Source organism: Dermacentor variabilis, chromosome 7 (genome assembly GCF_050947875.1).
Source record: "Dermacentor variabilis isolate Ectoservices chromosome 7, ASM5094787v1, whole genome shotgun sequence".
Taxonomy (NCBI): domain Eukaryota; kingdom Metazoa; phylum Arthropoda; class Arachnida; order Ixodida; family Ixodidae; genus Dermacentor; species Dermacentor variabilis.
In genome coordinates, this window is record NC_134574.1 from 83,051,350 (window position 1) to 83,071,691 (window position 20,342).

The following is a 20,342-nucleotide window of genomic DNA, read 5'->3' on the forward strand; positions in this document are numbered from 1 at the left end:
CAGGCAGAAATCGTCAGGTGACGGAGTTCTAGGGAAACTGGTCAACAAGTACCTACCGGTGGTTTTTCCGGTCAACTGACTACCTCACTCAATGATTGCAAGTGCTCCAACTGTCCGGAGCTAGACGCAGAGTTTGGGATTGAAGAAGTCAAGACAGGCCCTACACGACTTAAACGGCAGATCGACTTCCGACCCGGGCAAGATCCCGAACAAGGCACTGATGAATCTGGACGACGAATTAATAGAGTACCTGAACGAGATCCTCAACCATACATGCAGCAGCAGCAAGGTTCTGGTAATGTGGAAGGAAGCTACGACCATCCTCATTTCCATGCATGCCCGGCAATCCGGCCAGTCGGGACAGTGTAAGGCCTATCTCGCTCACTTCGTGTGTGCGGAAGGTGGCTGAGTGCATAATCCACAACAGGGTCTCCCATTACTTGGAAGAGAAGGACGCCTAGTCCCACAACATGATAGGCTTGAGAACAGGCTTTTAGATGGAAGACGCCATGAGGCTGATCAATGATGAGGTCATCGATGGCAACAAGAGACACAGGAGAGCCATACTTGGTCTGGACCTGGAGAAAGCCTTCGACAACATCCTCCATTCTTTTGTCTTGGGAACGATCTCGAGCCTTGGGTTGGGCAAACACTTTAAAGACTTCATGCGATTTTTTCTGGTGGACAGACAATCCATCCTCCAAATGGGAGACCACGCGTCAGACCCTGTCAGGCTCGGTTCCAGAAGGAGACCACAGGGGTTTCATATCCCCGACGCTCTTTCACCTCACAATGATCTGTCTATCGAGGAAACTCTCCGTAGTCGATGGCATTAACCATACGATATATACAGACGACGTCACGATATGCTGCACCGGTGGCAGCCATGGACGCTGAGAGCGTGCGCTTCAAGAAGACACCTAGGTCAAAGAAGATTACCTGCGAAAAACCAGCCTCCGATGTTCACCGCGGAAATCAGAGCTACTACTATAGAAACGCCAGCACAGGAACCCCGAACCTAAAGGCTGGGGGCCTGTAGAGAACATCGGCATTGCTTTAAGGACAAGTGAGGGCTCTTTCATCTCCAGGGTGGACTTTCTCCGGGTTCTAGGTATGGTAATCGAATCGAACGTCTCCAATAACTAGTCGGTACTGAAGCTCACAGAGAAAACGGAAAATTTTATCAGGTTGATAAGAGGGTTTCCTCATCCGGTTGGTCCAGGCTGTCATTATGTGTCACTTTACCTACGTCGTGGCCATGTACAAGGTTGGAACGGCACAAGCTGAACGCTTTGATCTGAAAAGGGGACACAAGAGCCCTCGCGCTTCTCATGCACAGGAGCTCGGACCAACTGCTCCACCTTGACATGCACAACACGCTAGAAGAGATAGCGGAGTCACAGGAGAAGGTGCAGGTTACCAGACTGCTTACGACTAGTCCCGGGAGAAACGTCCTGAGAGAGCTTCGAGTTTCCCCGACGGAGATCGAGACCAGCTGCTGCAGCATACCACGCATAGACAGCTCCTAACCGTTGCCCTCATTCCTCGGAATGTCCACCCCGAGTACAAAGTGCGCAGACGGAGGGCTAGGGCTAAGGCCCTCCTGGAAGAGGACGGCGCGCGCCCGGAGTTGCTGTTTCGTCGATGCATCCCGGTAGCCTGACAGAAAGGCGTTCGCTACAGTAAGCGTCGATCAAGAAGGGATAATTAAAAAAAACTCCTAGATGGTCCGCACGACAGCGGGCAATGTTGCGGAACAGACCGCAATATCGTTGGCTCTGCTAGATAACGGGAGAACGATGATGTACAGCGACTCAAGACCGGCGGTCCGAGCATTCGCCAAGGGCGCCGTCTCGAAACTGGTCTTGCGGATCCTACAGAACAAGAGAATGAAGCAACACACGAGCGTCTGGTTCTTCGCTCAAATGGGACAGATCAAGGGCACCCCGTCCAACCTCATCGAATGAGCCCACAGAGCTGCGCGAGGGGTCGTCGACCGCACAGCTTTCGTGTGGTGCAGTGCTGAGGTTCCGGACAATAGGGATCCCCCAGCCTCGTATAACGAACTCACAAAGTAATTTTATCTGGGGAGGCGGAAGCATCCGCGGTCGCACAGTAAATTGAACGGGCCTCAGGCATTGACACTGAGAGTCTTGCAAGTCGGGGTATAGCCTTGCCGCGCGCTCTTACGCCGAATCTATTCCGGTAATCCAAAGGTCAAATACTTGCACGCTTTGCTCGAACTTCACCAACTTATAGCACATGTTCTGGCGGTGCCCCGCATTATGGAGCGAAGAAGATGTTACGTCGTCCAAGTGCGAGGCAGCCCTACGTAGTCTTGATTTGGAAGCTCATCTATGGGCCGTCCAAAGGGCCACCGACATAGCGGAGAGGCTAGGTCTTTCTGTCTCAACGTGGGAGCGGCCCGCTAAGTGCTAGTGCACGTTCCGCTGGACCTCAATAAATGTTTTCCATTCATCATTCCATCCACGCAACTTTCCGCGACAACCAGAGACAAAGGTCCACAGCATAAAAATTAGAACACATTTGCGTGCACGCCAAGCATACGGCGATTTTCCAGGAAGACACAATGTATTTTCTGGCACTTTTGTGTGCGCGAACTAAGTCATATCCCAATATAAAAATCCCAAACCACGCGATTAGGCATACACGTCGCATCAGTTCGCACAACGCAAAATCAACCGGCACGTTGAAAACAGGCATCTTGATAGATGAATGTACGCTATGGCGGTCTCCTTTGAAACGGGCTGGTAGGTGGTGCCACAAACACGTTGCATGGGGCGAACGTAGACGTATGCCATTGTTGTGAACTCCGTGATGCTTAAAATATTAACCAGTTCACTCTCGTTTTCTCTCGTGTTACGCAAACTACTTACGCTGTTGCGATAAGAAAATGACCATCGAATGGTCTATTTCTCCGCTATACCTTAGAGAAGTGACCAATTCTACGAGGCATTACTGATCTTCAATAACTTGTGCCGAATGGAGCCAGAAAAAGCATAGCCTTCGAGATCGGGTTGCGTTATTCTGAGAAAGCCGTCGCCGGGGCACGATTTTAACGATTTGACTTTGGTAAAGAGGGAATGTTAGTCTTAAAACCCCACCTTGACGTTTTGCCCTTCTGCCTGTGTTACCTGTGCCATCACTTCGTGTCAAACGACAGTCTGCAGCTGACGTCAACATCAGCCTCTCAAATTCTAAGAATGATCTAAGATTTACACCTGTAGTGTATGCGATGTTTCTGTGCGCGTTTTAACTGGTTCGGTTGGAAAGCATGAAATCAACGATTGTTCACCGCTCGTGTGGTGCAGGTTACACCCATGTAGTCCACATTTACTTTCGTGTCGGTATGTTGAATCTATGAGGGTTGCACTCCTGTCGTCTGTGCCTTGTGTTTATCGTGCGGCCCATTACGACCCTAAAGAGACATGTCTCTGCAGTGTGCATGTGTCCCATCTGTTTTGTTCCACATTTTCGCGGTGGTGTACGACGTGTTTGCAGCCAAGTGCTGCAGCACATTCCAGTGAGTAGACGAAGCCGGTTACACACGGTTTTTTGAGTTTCTTCATTATCTTGGCGCTTTATCAGCATCTGAGATAGAAACCACAACGCGTTTCTATGACCTTGTATTGTGAATATGCAATTTTGCGCATTGTTCACCTTGTTCAATGAATGTCCTTTTAATACGTCTTTGCTTCATGGTACAAATGTCTGTAAGGGGGTTAAATTATTGTGACTCTTTATTAAGTGAGAATTGCAGCGAGTAGTAATTCGGAAGAGCTTAGTAATACAGCCCTGCATATCGGCCTATAAAACAAAATATCTAATCTTCTTCCAGCACGTGTACGTTTTATGTTGTGTCAATATCTTACCGTGTTGTCAGTGCCGAGGGCCTAGCAGTACGTTAAAGAGAAAGGTAAATGTCTACTCATCTGAAGTAGAGTATGTCGTTTTTTCATATAATTTCTTTCGAAGTACAATATTTTCGTGGGTGCACTGCTGTCTTTTTGAGTTAGACACTTTGCAATACTATTGAAGAGTATGTGATGCAGTATTCTGTCATAAAATCACGAGTATTAATATTTTGCCATGCATAGTTACTACATACGAGTATCTATATGAGTACACGATATGTGATTCTTCCATCGCACGCAGTTTGTAATTTACGAAAGAAAAAAACGATGCAGGCCTCTGACGAAAGAATCTTATTCCACACAATATGGTTGGTTTGGTAGTTGGCTTTGAAACTAAATTATTGTGTGTGTAGGATGTTTATTTGCATTTGACTGGACAATGGGACAGAACGTGGTACGAGCAGCAATCAGATCGCAAGAAAATAACCTCCTACGTCATACTACTCCTCAAACGGCATATTTACTGATGAAACGTGTATGGTTTTCTGATTTACACATGTCAAACCATCTGGAAGCAAACTGTTTATGCTTAGAAAATATGAGTCCATTCGAACCGTCACTTTGCAGAATTCTTTTCTGCTTCTGACATAATGTCCATTATAACCTAACATGAGTAAAAGCAAGCCTAAAATACATAGAGCTATTTGTCTGCCAATAATTATTTATAATGGAACTCCTGCATGTGCCAGAGAAAACACTGACCATAGACGTTTTCGTTCTTGTCGTAAAGGTTGAATTGTGGGGGATCTGAGCATTAAAATTTAATTGTAAATTGGCATACCCTAAAACACAAACAAACACACACACACGCACGCACACACACACACACACACACATGTTGTCATGTATCCTGCAATTGTGCAAGTAAATGCCCAACTTAGCGGTCAATGAAACTTCTTGTGTTCAAGTATGCAATGTCATAAGTATGCTTACGCTTTCTCTCGTAAGTTTGAGGCGCAGCTCTCATGCCATTGGTTCCAATGTAACAGGTCCCATCCTTGAAATCCTCAGCTTGTCACTCGGTCTTTCTGACGCCACAGTGAGTCAGCGGAGTTTTTCCATGCTATGATTACCTATGCACAATTTCTTTTACATAGCAGCTTCATCACAACTGGTGGACTTAAACTGACTTGACAGCATGCTGACTGAATGTGTTTCCTCATCACCAGATAAAGACATTTAAAGTATTTTTGTCCAGACTATAGAACTGTGGAATGCTTTACCCCGTCATATTCGTTCTTTGCCACCATGATGAATTCTTCGATCTTGTATATGTTAAGTGCTGAATCCACATTGTATCTTAATTTCTTTTTTTGTTTCGCGTTTTTATTCTTTACTAAATTTGGATTCTGTACTCCCTATTCCTGCAATGGCCGTTCGGCGCTACAGTATGTTGGAATAAAAGAAATAAATTGGTGTGTGATAGCTGTGCTAACTAGAAGGCAGCCAATTTAAAATTGAGAAAACCTTAATCGTACACAAACCAGAAAAAACTTCATAAAGCAAGGCAGGTGCGCGAAAACTAAGTTTACATCACAGCATATCAGCACGTGCACCAGACAGCGCAATCCTACAGTTATGTACCCACAAAGCAACACTCGACTACACTGTGGTGTGCACACCAGACAACCCTGTAGTGCACATGAGGTAGTATTAAGAACCCTGGTTTGCACACCGGATGACTCCAGACTACTCTGATGGGCATTCTAGAAAAAAAACAAGCCACTGTGGTGTGTTAGCAGAACACACCAGGCCACTCTGCTGTGCATACCAGTTAACACCACTCCATGCTTGTGTTTACACTAGAAAACACCAGAACACACCAAACCGGTCTGGTGTATTTTTTAAACTGGGGGTGATATATAAACGGGTAACTTCTGCGAAATAGTTCCATGTTCCGAAACAACGCGGCTCAAATCCTCATAAATGACGATGCTCTCGAGAATCACGCAAACGTCTTCTTCCACAGCTGCATAGAAAAAGAAGTTAACTGGATTAGCACAGCAAGCTGAGCGAGTTGCTGGCAAAATATTTGCTTAGTTTTTTTTTCTCAGGTCGTGTGGAGTCATCGATGTCTATTTCGGGCAAGCAGCAGCACAGAACTTCCAACTAGTGTAAACTAGAGCTGGTCCAACTAGAAATTCTCCTAGCACATCTCGAGGTGAATCGGCTGTTTTCTTATGCTTAAGTGTCCTTTGTCTGTATTGCGAGATTCTGCTGCCTATTGACGGTCTCGTCATCGTGGCCGTGTGACTGAAGAATCAAGCCCAAGATTCTAATTTGCTCGACTATTGTTACATCCTTACCCGCCACGTTAATTTTGATCTCCGGTGGCGCCTTGAACCTTAAGTGTTTCCGATTGCATATAAACAATTCTGATTTCTGCGGCGAGCATCTCGGCCGCGTAATCGACTATGATGTCGGCGACGGCCTGGAGCAGGCTTTCGGCGGCGGAATCACTTCCCCGGTTGACCCAGAGGGTGATATCATCCGCATATATACTAAATGTTAATCCCTCGAGCTTTGCCAATTGCTTGGGGAGTTCCCTCATAGCCACTTTGAAGAGTAGGGGAGACAGCACTGATCCCGGGAGCGTACCCTTATTCCCTAGCTCAATTCTGGGGCATTCCAGCTTTTGGAATCTCATGCAGGCAGTTCTTCCCGACAGGAAGTCCCTGATTTATCGATATGTCCTCGTACCTACATTATTCTTGTTCAGCCCTACCAGGACCACCCCATTCTTTAAGTTGTCAAAAGCCTTCGTGAGGTCCAGCCCCAGAATCGCTTTTGCATCTTTAGAACTTGAGTCCATTATATCATGCTTGATTTGGAGCATGACGTCCTGCGTACACAAGTGAGTACGGAACCCGACCATCTCATGTGGCCACAGATCGCCCTGCTCCATGAAGCCTGTCAGTCTGGTCTGGACGATGTGCTCCATCAATATCCCCACGCACGAAGTTAAGGAAATTAGCCGTAAGTTTGCCAAACGTGGAGGCTTCCCGGGTTTCGGTATTAAAACAATCCTTGCCGTCTTCCACTGTTGCGAGAGCTCCCCTTTATCCCATCATTCCTGCATGTACTTTGTTAGATAACTAATGGAATCACCGTCTAACTTCCTGAGCATTTTGTTTGTTACCCCTTCAGGGACCGGAGCCAACTTCGTTCCGAGTCACAATCTCTGCCCTCACTTCTACTTCTGCGACGGGGGTGTCCAACACCTCGTTAGGCGCACCACCATAGTCGGGATGTGGAATTCGCGATGTTTCCCCCACGAACGCCTCAATTAATTTCTTCAGGAAATAGTCATCGTTCTCTTCGAAAGCGTGCATCGCTTTTACCAATCTTATACCGGATTGAGTCTTCGAGCTTGCGGGGTCCAACAAGTATCGCAGGATGTTGTACGTCCTGGAGAGGTTCATGCTCCCCTCCATTTCGTCACACTTGTTGGCCCAATGTTGTTCGCATAATGTAAAGGTATAATCTTCGATATCCTTACAATGCCTAGCGATCCTTCTTCTGAGGTTGCGGTTCCATTTCTGATTTTTGAGATGACGCTCCATGTTTTGCTTAGCTTCCCACATATGCAGAAGACGGCTGTCCGCTATCTCAGGGGCGTTATTCCCTTCGAGCGTGTTTGTAGTCTCTCTAACGTCCAATTTGTGTGCCGTCGCCCATTCCTCGATGTTTCTGATGGGCCCCCGTTCCTGCGCCCTCCTGATATTTCTAAACTTATCCCACTGAACGACGGCCGGCGTGCGAGCCCTGCGCGTGTGAAGGCCCTATTTCAGTATAGAAACCATTATGTTGTGGTCGCTGCCGTAATTTTGATCTGAATTATGCCAGTCTAGATCATTTACGTTTTTCGAGATTGTCAGATCTGGAGATGTATCCTTACTAACGCTATTGCCCACCCTCGTTGGACTCTCAGGGTCCGTGTGCAGAGTGAGTCCGTGTGCAGAGAGAGAGTCCTGTATTATGCGTATCTTCCCCCAGCTGTCTGCATTTTGGGCTTTGGTGCGGGTGCCCCCATTCCTGGTGATGTGAAATAGAGGGCCCCTCTATCAACAGTGGCTGGTTGCTTGAAATTTTGAGGGCCTTGCGAAGCAGAGCCCTGAACCTCACCTTCCTTTGCCTGGGTGAGCTGTATAAGTTTAGAAGGAATAGACTAGGGCCCTTCCGTTTTCCGGTTAGAATTTCGACAAAGACGTTCTCGATTTCCCTCGACTCTAGATAGTGTTCAATGGCCGCGATATTTATTTCCACGAGCGCTGTGACCTATGATTTCTCCCCCTGCCACTATGAAATGCCTGATAGCCTGACAGTGTTGCGGGTCCTCCAGTTTCCTGGAGGGCATTTGCCAAAGGAGCCTCATCTAATAGCGGAAGGTACTGTTGCAGGATCGGCCGTTTGCACCTCAAGCCGCGACAGTTAAAACTTCGTGCACTGGGTATGTGCCAGTGGGGCGGTGCTTGTATTCAATGAACCAGTCTAATACCAGTATAGGTCACTGGGTATGTGCCAGTAGGCACGTTTAAACAAAGCAAAATGTACGATGGAACCAATTTGACGATGACTATTGACGGTAATCCGCTTACCGTTGTCTCAATACAGCGGCACAATGCTTTCGAAGTAAGTTATGTATGAGGCGTGCACTGCAGTGGGATTCCTATTTCGCGCTGACCTCAGAACCCTTGGCGCGATTTTACCACGCCTGGGTGTGGCCTCCAAAATGCTTGGAGCTACGGTGCATGGCAAACACTGAGACCCATAGGGAACGGCAACCGGTCTCCTCTCTCGCGCTTTTTCTAGGCACGCGCGCCATCATGTGGCACTACAAAAAAGTGCGTGCCTGGCCTCCGAGACAAGAAGCTTGGTGAACCCATTCCTGTAAGCTCTGATACTCGTGCACTCGGTTGCCTGCGCTCACTCGCATATACTCAGTGACCGAAAGTAACGAAATGTTCGTTGAAGAGCAGCACATACACGGTGCATTAACGCGCAGTTTGCGTAGTCGCTGGCTTAAAACCGTTCATAGAAAAGCGGCACACACCCGATTCATTTAAATTTACGCACCCTGCTAATGCACGGGGTTGGTATTCTTAAGGAACTCTTATGACGTAGACATGCTTCTGCTCCGCATCGGAGAAACTTGAGGAATTTTTTGTCGTTGTAGATCGCACATTCGCTGTGGCACATACGTAGATACTCAACCTGGCGTCAAACGCGAGAGGCACACACCCACTGGCAGATGACCATTGGCCCAAGTTATCATGAAAGAGGTTCGTTGACGACCAGCACAAACCGAGTGGCACATGCCCAGTGCTCCAAGTCAGCGTCAAGGAGTTTTTTTTCTCCAACAGTGGTACCTTTATGTTTCCATGATGCTGTGCAGAATCAAACCAACATTATACGTCTTTTTCAATGACAACAACCCAATTGCAATAGCAGGCTGCACAAAATTCAATAGATTGGGTACGTAATGAAACAGGGGAGGAAAAATAGGGGTCCTGCTACAGTAGACGCCTCATCACTCGTTTCGGTGGTGGCAATATGTAATGTCATTATAATGATTCAATGCTAATTGAAGTAACACTGACTGTCATCGTGGTATAATTTCTGTCGAATTTTATTAAGTGACTGTTAATCTATTCCGTGAGAATCCGACTAGTCACCGAGCAACCGTCCCAGGCGAAACCATGGAATCGTAGGTAAAGACAACTTTTCGTTTAAAAGGAAGAACCGCAGGATAACACAAGTGATGCTGCCTTTCAATTTGAGGCCCGAGATGGCTGCCTAAGGAGCAACTCAGCATATTTTAATGAATTGTGAAGGCGCACACCTTTACTCGCTGCCTAATAACTAAGCACATAATACCTTAAATGTAGAGGTACTCGCCCAGCGAAACCTGTAGTTAATGCGCACATTCCTGAAGGGCTGGGGTTTCAAGCGGACGAAGATCAAAACGATCAGCAGTCGAGATGAGCAAAATTGGTTTTGGGTATTGGTAGAAAAACAGTAGACAAGAGGATGATAGGGCCGAATGTCTTGCAGGCTTGTGTAAGTGTGCTAGTTAGACAAGCGATCTGAAGAAAGGAGCAGCGTTGATGAAAAATATAAGACTGACTAGGCGACTATTTATCACCGTGTTGGTTCAAAGGAGATGCCAATAAATCATCGTCATCATAGACGTCGTCACGTAGATAGTGAGACATTTACGTTACGATGTGGCGTTGTTGACGGAGCTGATGCGTTTGCACAACAGAACGCGCGATCCCTCTCCTAAAGATATGTATGACCAAGAGGAATATTACCGTGGGAGTTGCTTTAGCTTTTGTTAGCAACCACAACAGCGGTATTGGTGAGGTTTGTTTCATTGGAAAGGAAAAATTAACATGCCATAGGTGAAAGTACTAACTTTTTTTCATTTACGACGTCAGTATACTTAAAATAGGTAAAGAAAATTCCAAATTATATAACTATCAAATGTCAGTTTTACAGCAAGTTCGCACAGGGACAAGAAACAATATCACCAATCTGCAAACTACACTTGATAAGTAATCTAAAGCGGACAAATTGCATGTATCATACGCCTCTGCAGTGTACCGCTAATGTTTAGTACAGCTTTTGCAATACCCTTGCACACACTGCAACAGTTCATGTGTACTACGTATTCATATATTCAATTGGTCCGCTCTAAATTCTCGGACAGCTGAAATTTATATAACTGCGCTATATTTTTTTGCGTGCGAAGTTGTACCTTTATCAGCATTGCGCTTCCATTTCTTGTTGCACTCACCTGATTTATGGAAAGTTTTTGAGAAAATTCAAGGCCCTAAAGGAAATTATCTTGAGTAAATTTTCATAGCAATTACCTTTCCCGCCTAAATAGAACAAATATTGCCAATACCAGTCCACCGGTAGTTGCACCGAAGCATTGCTGCGTTTTGCAAAAAAATCAGTTGGGAAATTGGCATTGGCTAACAGTTGAAGCTGATCTGCGTTTTGTGCGGCCACCTGCGTGCTATATTGACCTTTTACTGCTTGCTGCATTTGTACACTTCACGCTATCTCGTTTCCCTGACCACCCTTCTACTAACTCGGCACAACTTCTGTAAAACTGGGGTGTTAGCCTATGTCGAGTCTTCAAGTGCAGCGCCCATTGAACAGGGCGAGCTTTTGAACTGCGATAGTTTCCTTGTGAGCTCAGACGAGCGAGACCAGGTCTGGGCCGTCCAGCTAGGCGAAGCAGCCCCTGAGACGCAGGGAATCTTGGCCATCTGCTAGGTGGTTAGAGGCTACGTCCATCCTCGTGACTGCTGGCATCAATAAAAGTCACGGAGTAAGACATTTAGGAGGTGAAACTCCCGTCAGCGCGAGCGAACGCGGGCAACTAGATAAGGTCACAATTGTTGTATGCGCCGACGGGACCGTATACAGTGGCGGCGCCATGTGGCGCGTCGCAGAAGCCGCAGCGAAAAAAAAATGCAGCGCCCGGGCAGGCGGCTTCGGCGCGCTCTCAACGGCGGTAATTTCTTTCCAGGCCGCCAGGCGCCGCCAGCACGATAACGGCTCCGCGGGCATGCGGCTTTTTCTGGTCGCCGCAAACAGCGGAGTTTCCACTCCTAAAATGTTTCTTGCTCCGTGATAAAAGTTAACACACTCTCCCTCTCTCTTATTAGAACTGCTACTCGTTTTCTTGTAGCTTCGTGCAGCGTCGTGTGAGAATTCTTTCTTTTTATGAACGTCTGTCTGCCTTGAGATTTTTGCAGAATTGTTATTATAAAGGTCACCTAAATGGCATACTCCTATTTCGAAAACACACCATTGTAAAATTTTATTGGGAACATATTCCTGTCGTTGGCACTGCCTTAAGGGAAGGTTTCCCTGAGACGTGCAAAAGTACGACGCATAACTTATGCCGGCCTGTTATATTCACATTGCACGATGAAATATGCGAAGGGTCTACACCAGAAATTCTGTGTGATTTACTGTCCAGGAGAGATATTTGATCACTTAAGATTTTAGGCTGGATCCATATAATGATAATACAAAAAAATCTTGGTATCAATCTTTATTTGTTTTTAAGACGCTCTTTCACTTGCAACTCGTTGATTACAGACCAAAAACTACACTGTATAATATATCCATACTTAAATTTTATGTACCTAAAATACCACACTTAAATTTTGTCGCGTCTTAAAAAGTAGTCCTCGATTCGTTTCGCAATAAAGAAAAATAATCTATCACCAACTAGCCCCGTAACGTGTTTTATTTTTGCTTCCCATTTTCTATAACTTTGGCCGTGGGCTTGGTGCATTTTGCTGATTCAGCTGTGGCGATCTTGAACTCTTATGAAATATGCCCTTGCACAAGTTTTCGTAAATACAATGACTTTCGGGTTCCAGCTCTTTGAATTTTCCAAGACAGGGGCGAGCATTGCCGGCTACCGTTGTTGAGTTCCAAACTCGCAAGTCATACATGTGTAGCCCACCTAAAAAATAGAAAAGCGAAGCTGAGCCATGAAGAACTGATGTATGGGGTTCTAATGAAGTGATCTGCAATTGCAAAATGCAAAAGCTTACACACTTGATCAGCAATATTACATGAGTAAGCAATTTAGCAAAATAATTCCTTAGCTCATGGAGCAATATGTTACAATTGGCGGACTGCAATCGAATTGTTACAGTTCTAAAATAAGCAAGGACCTTATATAATTGTCTATCACTGCGAAAACAACATGTAAAGTTTACGTGCTAGCATTTCTCTCGTAGAACCCTGCTCGGGATATGGCAATAAACTGTAGCTTCATTCGATATATTAGAAAAAGAACACTGATGTAGGTAAGTTTAAAGTTATGCTTGGCATCTAGAAATCAAATGCACGTACAATTCAAGTCAGTGATGATTTTCTGCCAGAATTGTGCCTTGTTTTTAATAGCATATATTTTTCCCGCAGAATTAATGGGGAATGCACCCGAATTAGGCAAAAATATATCTGAACTTTACAATCATCCACAAAAATACCGGCCCCAGTTCTCTCCATTTATGGCTGTCTGGCGCTCATCGTAAGCCTGTATCGCCCGCACACCATAGTGTAAAAATAATGAAGCATAGTCACGAAGAGCAAAATTACGGGGATATGAACAGAAGATTACATCTACGGCGGCTCAAGATGTTGCTTCTGATGTTGCTCTTCAATTGTCACGTATCCAGATGTCAGCCATGTATACAGGACATGGAACAAGCAGACAAGCGAAGAAATATCGTCCTTAAAAACAACTGTCGTGTTTCAAGTTATTGTACACCTTTTATCCTGGCAAATTATCGTATCTTGTTAATTATTGCTAGAAGGTGGTTATATATATATATATATATATATATATATATATATATATATATATATATATATATATATATATATATATATATATATATGGCGGAAGAAATGACGCTGGCCCCGCTAGCAAAATGAAGACAAAGTGTACGACATATGCTGGGGGGGGGGGAGAATAAGCACTGTATATTTGACTGACGTTTCGGCTGGTCCACGAGCCGAAACGTATGCGTATTCAACGTATGTCGTGCTCTCTCTCTTCCTTATATATATATATATATATATATATATATATATATATATACATATATATATATATATATATATATATATATATATATATATATATATATATATATATATATATATATATATATATATATATATATGTATGTATATATTATGCGTACAAACGACACTTGGCTATATATGTCCAAAATATATACTAAGGGCAGGACCTAGGCATACAAGATTGCGCCCGTGCGCACGACTATCGCCGATCGACGTCTTCGTCAGTCCTCTCTTCATCGTTCGCTCGCTCGCACGGTCCGATGATATTACGGCCAAGCCTTCTGTCAACTTCCTTTCGTATAACTTGGCGCTCCGCGGAGGAGACATGATAGAGACTTCGGTGTATGCCGGGTGAAACCCGATGTTTGACAACTGTTGTTTGGCCGAGTGGATGGTCATTGAGCTCAAAAATATCCTGGTACGACAGGAGCAGGCCCCGAAGCGAGTGTAGTTGTGCGAGTGTAATCATCTTGGTTATGTTATCTAACATCGTGGGGTTCGAATCAATAGCAGCAGGAGGCGGTGCAGCAGGTTCAGTTAAGACGGAAACATGATAGTCGGTGGCTAGAGTTGGGGTTGCAAGGTTCTGGGGGCACTTGAGGGCATCGTCCCAAATTCACAGCAGGGAGACATGCGGCATCGCGCTTTATACTGATGAGCCAGTGCAGGAACATGACATTCTGCAAATAGAGCGATGGGCGACATGACGTATTCGCCATCGTTCACAGAGGGATCAGAAGAGACGTCGATGTACATCACGGCGAGATGTGATCGACGAATGTAATCGGCGGAACACAGCCGACTCTGCGCAGGATCAGAAGTCTCAACGGCATGAGTTAAGGCAAGCTGGATAACCCCTGCAGAGCAGTCAATAAGAGCCAAATCTACCAAGAAAAAATCAAGTGCTAAGATTATTTCACGTGGGCACTGATCCAAGTCGTAAAACAAAACTGAATCGTGGCATCCGGCAGCAGTGACGCGGGGCGGTACACAACCCAGCAACAGCCGGAGTCGCACCATCGGCTACGAGGACTACAGCGATCGGAGCACGGATAGGAACTTTCTTCAGGCAAATACGGAGGTTTGAGTTCATGATCGATATGTGCGCGCCGGTGTCAGTGAGTGCGATGACAGGTATACCGTCCACGCCTAAGTTGATGAGATTATGATGTGGAGGTAGTGTAGGCGGAGGAATTTAGGGTCGGGTCGTCGTGGCAGGCTCACCTTTCAAAGCTGCGCCCGTCAGTTTTCCGATGAGCGGGCGAGTAAAACGGAGAAGGAGAGCGACGACTCAGAGATGACCGGGGAAGGTGTCGGGAGGGCGAACAGGAGCCGTTTGATAGCGGTGCGATGATGGCGGAGCGCTGTCGTTGTCATTGTGTACCGGCACTCGGGAATTACCACCTGGACGTCGGATGCTTCGATAGCCCGGCCAAGGGTGCGAGTTCCAAGCGCTGTGACAATGGCAAGAAATGTGTCCAACGCCTCCACAACAGAAGCAGATGGGCCTGCCGTCGGAAGTGCACCATTCTGCGGAATTGTGATGAAGAAGACGAACGTTTGGGCGTCTGTATAACTCAGGGATGGCGGGTGGGTGGTAGTCAGGTCCGTTGACTGGGCAACGAGCCTGTAGTCCTGCGTTTGATAGTTCTTGTCGCACAACGGTTTTGGTAAGCGAAATGACTGCAACAGATTCGTCGGGGTTACACACCTGAAGGGGAACTTGGGAGGCAGCTTCAATCTTGCGGCGGATGATATGCACAATATTGTCTGATGCAGCACGAACGCGTGGAACGGGTGGGAGATGATGGTCTTCGCAGGTAGACGTCGCAGCAGTGTTCGGAAGACATGTGAAGTTCGGAGTAGCGCGGCGACTTTTTGCTTCTTCATAGCGTCGACAGTCATTGATGACGTCTTGAACTGTGGATAAGTTCTTAAAAACCAGAAGTGTAAACGCGGCATCCGTGGTAACATTGAGGATATGTGCAACTTTTTTTCGGTTCCGGCATCGTGTCATCGGCTTTTCAACAAAGCGCGAGCAAGTCCTTGGTGTACATCACATAGGACTCGTTGCAAATATAAGCTCGGCAAGCAAGTTCTTTCTGCGCAGCATGACGGCATCCGATGATGAGCTGGGAGGTATGAGCTTACATACATCCCAGCTCGTAAGTTCCTGCTCGTGGCTCAGAAACCACACTTGTGCCGGGGCCGCCATGTAAAATAAGATATACTTTGTAACTTTCTAGGCAGGATTGGGCTCTGAGTCCTGGAGGCGGCGTCCTACTTGCCATTTCTGACGACATTCCTTCTTCACGAATTTCTGTTGCTACAGACCTCGAAATCATCTGGGCTTCATTTAACATTCATCACCAGAAGGCAGTTATAGGTGCATCCTACCGATGTGTCTTTGCTCGCCCACATTCGTTATTGAATTGCATGGTGTAATTAATAACGTATCATCACGCTTTCCATCATCGCCCCTTTATTTATTAGGCGACTTAAACCTTCCGAACATTAAATGGAACACTCAGCCTCCTTCATTACTCCCTTTTTCTTCTCAGGGCAAGAAATTTTTATATTTATGTCCCACTTTTTTCCTTTTCGCAAGTGGTGACTCAACAAACTCGGAATACTGCCACTGCCTCAAACACTATCGAGTTAGTACTCACTACTGAACCCGAACTAACTGCCAATATTACCTTCCTTCCGCCTTTAAGTGACCATTTTGCTATGTATTTTACCATTAGTGCCAACCATGCGAAGCTTATCAAGAAAAAGAAAATACTCGACTATAGTAGAGCAAACTTCGAGGCCATCAATAGCGAGTTACATACGATTCTTGACACATTCCTGGTTAAGTTTGATGACCATTATGTGCAAAGTAATTGGGACCTGTTTTATCATAAAGTAAATGCATTAATGAAGAAATATTTTCCCAGCCGTATCTTAACTTCTAAGCCACAAGGCCCCTTGTGCAACACTCGCAATAAACGGCTTTCTAACAGTAAAAACCGCTCAGCTAGGTTGTACTCGAGTGCTTCTCATTGAATGACATACAAGGCGGCTTCTAACGAATATATTCAAGCAATAAAACTTGCTAAGCCTGCTTTTCTTGCTGTTATTCTCCCATCTATTCTTAAAACTAGCATTAGGACACTTTGGAAAAAGATTAGAGCTGTTTCTGATAACCTAATCTTATTACACGACTCTACTGGGTAGCCTGTTCCTAAATATGGCGCTGCAACTCACCTTAATGAAGCCTCTCTCAAGAATTTTTTGGGGGCTCTCAATAAGCAACATCCCGAGTTACGTAACTATGATTATCTACTCATGTTTCCAGTAAAAGTTCATACATCTGGTGTTGCTAAATCTTTAGACAAGCTCTACTGCAATTCTCCACCTGGGTTTGACTCAATTAGTAATAAGTACCTAAGGAGCATTTCCGTATACAGTTCTATTAAACTAACCAAAATGTTTCTGCAATCGCTCCACACAGGCGCTTTACCTTATCAATGGAAGGTCTGGAAGGTGGTTCCGCTGCACAAATCTGGTAACAATAATATAGCAATCAACTATCGCCCCATCTCACTTACCAGCACTTGCCTAAAATCTACGACACATAGTATTCACAAACCTCGTCGACTTTCTTGGAAATACCACTTTTTTTCACCTGCACAGCATGACTTTAGGAAATCATACTCAGGCGAGACTCAACTCACATCCTTCACTCACCAGTTGCATTGAATTCTTGATCATTCATCAACGACCGCATATTTTTAAGACTTCTCAAAAGGAATATTGATGCTAATCTTTTAAAATGGATCGAATGTTTTCTTGTTCATCGCTCACAATACGTCACTGCTAACGGCTGCAATTCACCAGTGTACTCTGTTGCTTCCGGAGTTCCCCAATGTTTGCTTCTCTGTCCTTTGTTGTTCTTAATATATATTAATGACCTCCCGTCACAAGACTCTTTTAATATTCATCTCTTCTTGGATGATTGTCTTATCATTAGAACAATAATTACATATTGTGATACTAACCGTCTTTAATCGGACCTTGATATAATATCTAACTTGTGCAGTTTATTGCTAATGGAATGAAATTTTAACAAGTGTAAAGCTATGCATGTATCTAGGACGCCTAACATCTCTCAGGTATACTTTGAATTGCCTTACTTTATAATAGGTAACTTTGTACAAGTACATAGGAATTCTTATTACATGCCACCTTACCTTGGCAACTCACATCACTAATATTGTGAAAAATGCTAACCGCGCTCTTCGTTACTTAAGGCGAACCTTTTTAAGTCTCCACACTCTTTGAAGTTATTGCTTCATAAAGCAATATTACGCCGGAAATTAAAATACGCTACATCAGTCTGGGGCTCTAGTAACCTAAACTTAATTAACGGATTAAAATTAGATCCGAATAACGCTTCTCGTTTCATTCTTTCGAATTATAACAGAAACGCCGGTGTAACAGTTATGAAAACTAGCCTTTCTCTTCCCTCGACGTAAAGTTTCCCGTTTATCACTATTTCAAAGAATTTTTCACCACACTACACTGCGTGATGTATTCATCCATATTTCACACTACGTATCTCGTCGCGTCGATCGTTCTCACAACGTTCACGCCCTTCAAGCAGCACAAATACATTTTCCCAGTCATTCGTACCTCAGACGTCACAAGAGTGGAACCACCTTCCGGCAAACATTGCATCCATCAGCAATAATCTTTAGTTTGGTGATGCCTTAACCAACATTACTTGCTAGAATGCGGTTTAATGTGCTTGTATAGATTGGTCTTTTTTGTAATAGCTTTTGTATTTGCTCATTGCATTCCTACTGAATTATTCATCAAATTCTATATTTATGTTGTATATTTTTCTCTTGGAAGACTTAATGTTTGAATTTACCTTTAACGCACTCCCCTCTGTAAAGCCTTACAGGCCTTGAGGGCATAAGTTAAATGAAATGAAATGTTCGCTAGCGTCAGAGTCGGGTCCCAGTTCTTGTTAGTGCTCATTCCTTTGTACAGTTGAAGCCAATCTTCGACGTCGGTGTTGTCAGAGCCGGGAAAGGTACCTGGGTCATGCGGTTGTTTGAAGACGACGGGACGTTTGGCGGCCGATCGTTGGGGCACGGTTGGTGTAGTGCTCAAAACATTGTTGCCCCAGCAATGCGTCGACATTGTAGATGGCACCAAAGAGCGTCCGCTGCGTAGATCCCTCTTGAAACATGAAAACCCCGCACTCTCCACCAAAATGTTATCGGGAGAAAAGACGCTGGACAATATATGTACGAGTTATACACAACGGGCGGGAGACAGTCACAGAAGCTGGAGCCCGTCCACACGAATAACGGCGATCCTCATATTCGTCAGCCCTCTCATCAAAGTTCGCGTCTACTCTAATTTTACTCTTTCTCTGCTCAAATTGAGGTGAATGCTAGCCCTCACTAACCTATGATTACTGCACTTTACCCAACATATCACTTCTACATTCTGCACTATGCTGGGATCGGCAGAAAGTATGAAATCAATTTCATACGTTGTTTCACCATTAAGACTTTTCAAGGTCCACTGCCTGTTGCTACGTTTCCTGAAAAGGTGTTTACAATTCACAGCTTACTAATTTCTGCGAGTTCTACCAGCACCTATCCTCTAGCGTTTGTAGAGTAGACCAGCATCTCTCCTCAAGCGTTTCTAGTTGCCGACTGCCTATTCACCCCTATATGCTTTCCCCCCACTTTTGCATTGAAGTCAACCATTACTACTGTAAGTCGAGTTTGCACTTTTCTCATCTCTAATTTGACATCTTCATAAAAGTGACCTACTTGCTCATCGTCGTGGCTGGACGTTGGAGCGTAGGCTTCTGCTACCTTTAATCTATACCTCTTATTAGGTTTGATTACGGCTACAGCTATCCGCTCAGTAATGCTGTAGAATTCTTCAATGTTGCCCGCTATGTCCTCGTAGATTAGGAATCCTGCCCAGTATTGCTTCTTATCAGGGAGACCTCTATAGCAGAGGACAACACCATTATTTATCAAGGTCTCACAATAAGTCTCACAAGTTCTAATCTCACTAAGAACGATAATATCCCAAACAACGTCTGATAGTTCCTCAAAAGTCCTGCTAAGCTAGGCTCATTCGACAGAGTTCGGCTCTAATAGGTTGACAGATCAGTTTCATTGGCGTCCTGTCCAGAGCCAGACATTCTTAGCACCCTCTGCGGCGTTACAGGTCTGAGCGCGACCTTGATCAGGTGTTCCGCAGCTGCTGGGGAGGGAGGGCCGTGGGTTAATTGTAGATACTGTCAGGGAGCTTGTGACCGAATGCAGCACTAGGGAAGCCAATTCCTCTTCTGGTGAGGCAGTGTCTTTGTTCAAGCTTAGTGGGCCTTGCTAATTTTGTTGCACCTGGGTTAGTATAGCACTATTCGCTCCAGCATGTTTCGCCGGTGTCAGGTGTTAGTCCACGCCTGCATAGGTAGTGCACTGGAGAATGTCAAATTCAGTTACACTATGTTTAAGAACACCTTGGGGAATTTGAACTTCCGACTATTGCAGCTTAGCATTCGACATCGCTCTGTAAGATATGCCCGCAGGCAGTTAGGCTACCTTGTCAACGTAATCTACGGCCCAGAAGGCCCTACATGCCTAAGAGATCCGCTGATTTGTCCGCCCTTTGCGGGTTGGCACGATACTCTGTCAATTTTCCGTCGTCCTAACCTCTTTGTTTCGCGAATCTCAAGTAGGCACGCGGTCGTGAGCGCAC

General features: G+C 45.2%; 1 long non-coding RNA gene across 2 annotated transcripts in view; it reads right to left on the reverse strand.

The window, feature by feature from the left end:
- Positions 1–11,980: 11,980 nt before the first annotated feature.
- Positions 11,981–20,342, reverse strand: part of LOC142587578 (uncharacterized) — a 44,819-nt gene continuing 36,457 nt past the window's right edge. The window contains exon 5 of one of the 2 annotated variants that reach the window (XR_012829578.1): positions 11,981–12,429. This is a non-coding gene — a long non-coding RNA (uncharacterized LOC142587578). The remainder of the gene's footprint in view (positions 12,430–20,342) is intronic. The other variant, XR_012829579.1, reaches the window with a different exon arrangement.